We start from the raw sequence: 7,709 nt of genomic DNA, 5'->3' as shown, positions 1-7,709 counted from the left end.
TTTAATGAGTCAAGAGGGAAACTTGGCCATATTTTCATGTTTCAAGTGAGAAAAGAGCTTAAAGACGAATTTTCAGGATCAAGTGCATATAAAACTGTCATAATTCCACCACCTAAGATCCTGCACAAAGAACACTGCACACATAAACCCGTTCAAGGTAATATGAACAATGTGCATAAAAACATAGTTAAAAACCATATTTTGACCATGCATATAGCAAAAACCATGAGAAAAACCAACATTTATGAAATATAATATTTAATTTCACAAAATTACCATAAATAGGGAGGTTAAAACATATTTTTTACCATTGTTACCATTCAGCCATTATGGAGGGACTTGGAGCATTGAGGTTGGCAACGAAATTCGGCCCCGTACGTGCATCATTCGTCCCGAAACCAGTTCTAGGTAGACACACATTGCCCTATGCTATGATTTAATGTCTTTTTTACTGTATTTGATGGTGGGATGTGTTTATTTGGGTGGTTTTTCAATTTACATTCCGCTCTCGGTCATCGCGGGTTTCACTATCGGGTCTGCAAAGACCGATAAAAATTTACATAGGCCAGGTCCAGATCATCACGGAAAAGTGATGTACTTCTGCGATGACCCGGGAAAAATAACACAGGCACCCATTATCATCGCGTTTGTTTTAGAAACAGTCGCAATGATGTCGCGCGACAAATTTTTAATAAAATTCACGTTTCAAACTTTGCAAGCAGGGCACTAATGGATTTTTTTGTCATGCAGGGTTATAATGGCATTCGTTTGGCAATAGCGCACACATGATAATGATGATATAGCGGCTTTTGCTGATGCCGGGTGTCGGAATGCATTGTGGGGGTGCGGATTACTCAAATTTTTCTTAACTCCATGCTTACGGGCACAACTTGACCTGCTGGAGCTACTGATTAGGGCCTGGAATCCCACAGATGGGAAATTTGTCATCCGAGGCTGGGATATTGAGTTCGATTCTACAGACATCTATTTTTTGACCGGGCTATCTCGTCGAGGTGAGATGCCCATTCTGGAGGGGCAGCGACCTGGTGATACTTTAGATATGTTGATGGCTCAGGTGTGCCCATAGGCACGCAAGTCAAGGAGCGGAAAGGTGGCAATCCCAACGGTGGAGGACATAATTCTTCGTGTGATGATTTTCATGGTGACACGGGTAGTGGGCTCCCAGGCCCAACATGAGGCCTCGAAGACTCAATTATGACTGGCCCTCGAATGCCTAAATCCCACCATGTTTAACTGGGCAGGGGCAGTAACGGCAAGCATGAAGAGGCAACTAACTAACTGTCGTTGCGGTGAGATGAAACAGTTTGGTTATGGATTGATCTTACTCCCGCTCATGCTGGAGCGGGTGTCGACACTGCAGTTGCAGGACATGGCTTTGGATGCACCCAGGCCACGCGAGACGAGGGCCACACGATGGGCTCATGTCATGCCACGAGGAGGTGGCGGCCGACCAGTGGCATGGGGGACATTTTTCTGAGAGTGGTTGGAGCGACAAACGATCTTCGTGGAGGATTGGCCGTATGTCGGCATGGAATTCCGCAGAGATCCTGACATGTAGCTGCTTGCTGGAGAGCAGTGGGATGATGGTGGTAAGACACTTGATCTCATTTTTTATTTTTTTATTTTTATGATGCTTTTTATTTTTTCATGTACATGTCCTAATGACGAACGCTATGGTATGCAGATGTAGGACCGGTGAGACCCCTTGGACTGGCTCTAGAGGCGCGTAGGGACGCGCAGGGCGTTGGAGCTCTAGCCCTGGCTCCTCCGGGATATGACACGATGGAGACAGTGATCCAGAACCTTGATGGCCTGCTAGCAGGGATTCTAGACTACATGGGGATAGAGGAGGTCCCCATACCGTCCTAGATCCACACAGTAGGAGTAGAACCTAGGATGCACCACCTATTGAGGCGAGTGGCACGAGCGCTGTGCAGTATAGGGAGCACAACCCGCCGCAGTAGATACCTAAGTTTTTATTTCCTACTGGTGATTTTTGAGAGACATGTGTCTCAGATGTACAAAGAACACAAGCTCTATTTAGACATGTACACTTATTTTTGAGTGCCTCTGTGTGCCACACGATATATATATATATATATATATATATATATATATATATATATATATATATATACATATTCCTATGGTCTATTATTGTGCTTTATGTGCTTGCTTGTATGATGTTTTGATTATATGTTACGCAAATGTCTGTCTAATACATGATTAGCCAATGCATCAGATAACGTGTTCAATCGTCGTGGAATATGCTGATATGTAATGAAATCAAAATTCCTCTCTAACAATTTAACACATAAATACAACCTTAAAATGCGATGGTCTCTGAAGGAATATCGCCCATTGAGTTGGTGGACGACAAGTTGAGAGTCTAGGTTCACAACCAATGTACGAATATTGAGATTATTCACCTCGGCCAGTAATTCAATCACAGCACTATATTCATCGACATTGTTTGTGGTACAACCTAAACACACACCTTGAAGATCTATCAACTCACCGTGAGGATCGTAGATCAACCACGCCGCAGAAGACAAGTTGCAAGTGCTGCGGCAGGCACCATCAGCAAAACGAATGTAAGGTGCACCATACATCTACACACGAAGGAAAAGACACAATAAGCAGCGATCATGCCTTCACACCAAGCCAAAAACATGAAAACACACACACACAACGCACCTGCTAAAACACACATATGTACAAAAAATAGAGTGCACGCATGATACTTGTTCAAGTCAAGCCCATTTCCGTACTTACCCTATTGAACTGCTGTGTGACCAGCCTAGATAGTGTAGGCGTCGTCTCGACCTGTTTTGTAAAATGATCAACAACACCGATGATCTGCCCATGCCCCCCGGCCGAGCAGGGGTTACAAGCTAGATAATCAATGCCCCCCTTCGCAAAGGGGCTAAGGGTAGCGACAGTGTGCAATGGGGAATCAGAATGAGTGGAAATCAAACCGACCAAAGCAATATTCAGAGGTGGGAGTGAGAAGACACCCATGAGGGTAGGGTCTTTAAAGAGCCCGACTCCCACACTCTCTATGGGAATGGAGGTATGCTCCACAAAAGGCACATTACCTTCGGAAGAGGAAGTGAAGAAGGAGATCTGGTCTACCGTGACAATTTTCCCCTGATGAGGGAAATGAATGACACGAAAGAGGGAGGAAGCCACGACACGCATGGCATATGTCTAGCTCTGGCCCAAAAGGAGGTTGTAAGTAAGGTTAGCATCGACAACTTCAACTTCCACTGCAATGGTATTCCCTTCCAAAGTAATCGGCAATCTTTGGAGGATACCGTAAGGGTGAGATTCTCTCCCGTCAAAGGCTTCCAGTGTCGTTGGAGATTGACTCAAAGTCAAAGACCCAATAGCCTTCCAAAAAGCAACAGACATAATGCAAGTTGATGCGCCTTCATCAATAATTGTGCGATGAATCATTTTCGAATTGATGATGACCTGAATGAGAAAGGCAATTTGGTGAGGCAATCTTGGTACATGGCTCTCGAGATCAAACGTGATCAAATCCGAGTCGGCCGGGTCTATGCCACCGATGGATGATAGTAAGGACTTCCTCTGGGGGGGCAGCTGTGGAGAACTTCTAAAGTGGACATAGCTAACGGAGCCTGAGCTAAGTCCTCAATGATGTTGTAGTGCTGGGCAGCACGAGCATTAGGGTTATAAGATGATCTCCAGAGTACACCTTTAGGAGGGGGTCGAATAGGCGTCTCAGTGCTAGGTCTCTCGATATGGAGCAGACTAGAAATGGACGGAGGATCACTTGAGGGGAACTCAGGCTCCTTCCCGACGGATGACGGATATTCCTTTGCTCGAGTCGTAATATGAATGGGAATCGTTCCAGCCATGAACACTTGGGAACCAAAGGGAGAAGAAGATGAGGATGGATCAGCCACCATATGCATTTGCTATGAGGGGAAAGGTTCTTTCAGAACCGCAGGAATCCCAAGAGCACCTTTCAATAAACGACTAACTTCGGACCGCCTTGGGCAGTCTTTGGTATAGTGATCCTCATCATAGATAATACAAGGGTATTTTGGTTTACGTTTGGCTCCTTCCTTGGGTGGAGGTTTAGGAGAGTCCTGTCTAGGCTGCTCAGATTTATTCTTCGCTTTCCCCTTCTTCTTTCCTTTCGAGGCTTTATCTGCCGTGGTGGACTAGACGGCATGGACCTCGGAAGTATTTCCGGAATTAGATACACCCTAAGAAGTGTTTTCATTTGAAGCATTCGATTTTTTCTTCCCAAGGTTCGCGGATGATTTCTTCGAAGACAGATTTACATACCATCAACAGATGGCTTCGGTGGAGCTTTGGAAGTTCTGGGCCTCAGGGCATCAGGCAAATAATCATACAAGGTACCTGACTAAGAATAAACTAAGTCGAGGTACTGAGCACGCGTGATAGCTTGCTCTTCAGTTACACAAGCTCCCATACCAATGTCTCTTGCTATTGCAGGGACAAAGGAGGTTGTAAACCAATCGGTCAGGAGCTCATCAGGGATCCAGAACTTGATTAAACGACGACGCCGTCTCAATTCATGTATATGATCGGATATGTGCGTGGCCGTGTCCTGTTTAAGAGACGTGAGGAGATGCGTTCCCATCTCATATCGAATGGACAACTAAAAGTGAGTTAGAAATGCCATTGCCAACGAGTTGAAATCTTGAAAGGATCCGTGTGTCAACTCAATGTACCACTTAGCAGACGAGCCGGTGAGAGTCCTTTGGAAAAGGTAGAGCCGGATGGAATCGTCAAGCCACAAATTTGACAAACACCAAAGGTGATGAGTCGTAACATGGGCTTGAGGGTCTTCTCCAGCTTTGCCATCAAATTTGGGACAATCACCGGGTATCTTGGTCGGAACTGGTGGCCAGAATGGATTATGAAGGATAGGATCATTAGTCAATTTGGACACATCTGGCAATTCCAATGTTGCTAAGAAAGGTAAATGAGGATTGAAGGACATCCGTGGCCGTGGATAAGAGGTAATACCAGAGTTCCAACGAGTTGGTGGTTGCCCCCATTGACTTTGTCCGGACGGGCCTGGCCCATAAGGGTTCTGTCCGTAGGGATTCTGTCCATAGGGGTTGTAGCCATAATCGGACGGTTGACTCTGGATTTGCCCCCCAGCACCCCATTGATTACCAACTTGGCCTGCAGGAGAAACATACTGTTGCTGGTAATTCTGATAAGGAGCGACCTGCATTTGTTGATAATTTTGGTACGGGGCCAATTGAGCTTGCCCCTAGGGTTGCTGGTAACCATACGGTTGCTAAGCTCCATACTGAGCCTGGGGACTAGGCTGCGCTTAGTAAGAAGGTTGGGATTGAAACCCACCTTGCACCTGAAGACTAGTTTGGGTCTGGGGCCCAGCCTGGGGCTGAAAACTGGGTTGAGCTTGAGAAGCAACCACCATTTGAGTGCCCGGTTGAGCAGGCCCAAAAAGATGTCCTTGAAAGGATGGAGATTGGGCCACCTGGCTGGAAGGTTGCCCTGGTTGAGTTTGGGATGGACCCACTTGCCCAGAAGGTTGAGCTTGCTGGGTGTTATGTTGTCCTTGTACAACCGAGGGTTGTCCTTATGGAATAGATGGCTGAGCGGACTGGATGGTTGGTTGACCCTGAGGTTGACCGACTTGTCCAGATGGTTGACTAGGTTGGGCAGTGGGTTGGCCTTGCTACACGTAAGGCTGACCACCCTGCCCAGAAGGGTACCCTTGCTGGATTCCAAGTTGTCCTTGTTGCATATAAGGTTGTCCCGCTTGCCCAGATGGGTAACCTTGCTGGACACCAGGTTGACCTTGTTGCATGTAAGGTTGTCTCGGTTGCCTAGATGGGTGAGAAAAATAGGTAAAATACGGACCACCAGAGGCCGAAGGTTTTCCCTGAAAGGGATGTCCTTGTGGGACCCCAGGTTGCCCTGGATAAGACTGCCCATAATACTGCTGCCCTTGAGAGGTTTGCACGTAAGACGGTTGGCCTTGATTAGGCGGTCCCTGAAGCTATGCAGGCGATACTTGGTCACCATGATAAGTGGTGGCGCCCCAAGCAATGGATAATGGAACCGAGACCTCAACAGCAGGCTGAGATGGCAAGGGTCTGGAAAGATAAAGGTAATGTCCTGCGGGATCGTAGTAATAGAACGGACCTTGCGAGCTCGGATCCTGGACAGCTTGCAAATACTGATCGTATGCCCCCCCTGCTGGAGTGGAACCAGAAGAAGGTGGGGCACTAAGTGCAGGATGAAAAACTCTGGGTGTATGTACCGGCTGGACACTATTTACTGGGCCGTGAGACAGACCAACAACAGTAGTTACAGTCGAAGATGTTGTAACGACACTAACAACCGGTGTTGAATACACTACACAAACAGTCGGAATAGTCAGGACTGAAGTGACGACTGTATTGTGAACTTGTGGAATAAAAGATCCCGTAGTGGGAGTGATGTGGTGATCCCACATGGTACCTGAAGAGGAGTTCCTAGAACCTATATCGTCCCTCAAAGGCTTATAGCGTAAGGGTACCGGGGATGTGGCTGGGATAGGAGTTTCGATACTTGACAAAACAGGTGTCTCACTCGCTATAGGAGATGTGTCATCCATGTCAGAGGAAGACATTGGGATCGAAACACCAGTAGGAGTAAAAGGAATATCCTCTTCATAAGGCTCCCAAATGGGGTTGCAATGAATTTCGTAAGCCTCGTCGTCTAGAGCGCGAGAGTTAATTGGTTGGATACTCGAAATAGCAGGGAGAGTATCACTCACAACCGGTACCTCAGGAGCAACAAAAGAAGGATACCCTTGGTCACTTGGAATGGGAGATGGGATCGATGATTCCACCAAGATGACAACTTCAAAAGATCCTAGACAAACTAATGAGAAAGGACCCTACTCAAGCTAACGCAAACAAGATCTAACCGGGTAAATGTGAATCGTAGCCGAATAAATTTAAAGACACAGGAACAAAACTTGACCTTTTCATTTTTAAAGAGTCGAGAAAAGGACAAAAGATGACTCTAGTCGCCTTCGAATGTTTAATGAGCCTGAAGTGACAAGTGCTTAGATGGACCTTTTCTTTTATGGAGTCCGAAAAGGAACGAAAGTGACTACTCTGGAGAGATAGGCAAAAAGGTTTACCAAACAAATCCGTAAAATTGCATATACACCTTGGCAGTCATATGAAAACCAAGGACTTTCCGTACGGCAGTCAATCTTCCTGAATGCTGTGTTCGGTGCGTTACGGCTTGTAAGGCAGCAGACACGGCTTCCTATGGAAAAAGGATGATAACCTAGTGGGGTCTCCCCATATACTCGACGGTACGTGGGAGCTCAAATCCGTACTAGACCACTATTGCGTCACGGAAGGAGGACTCACCCAACCTTGAGTGAAACAAAAGTGACTAGGTTTAACGATGCCGGAGCACGTCTCTAGCCTAGAACTCTAAATGTGTGCGCTATGTTTCAATGCACTGTTAGATTCATTCAGTTCTGTTGCACTGCTCCAGCTTCTACTTCTTTCTCCTAGAGAGTAATCAACCTGAAACAAAGCAAGGAAATACAACAAAGCACATAACCGGATACAACAAAGAACTATTTACCCATAAAGTCAAGAAATCATGAGCTATCTAGTACATTGCATACGAGACATATGAAA

This window comes from Pinus tabuliformis, chromosome 7 (assembly GCF_031772625.1).
Source record: "Pinus tabuliformis cultivar Carrire ecotype Pingquan chromosome 7, CPIR1, whole genome shotgun sequence".
Lineage (NCBI taxonomy): Eukaryota > Viridiplantae > Streptophyta > Pinopsida > Pinales > Pinaceae > Pinus > Pinus tabuliformis.
This window is presented reverse-complemented; position numbering follows the sequence as displayed.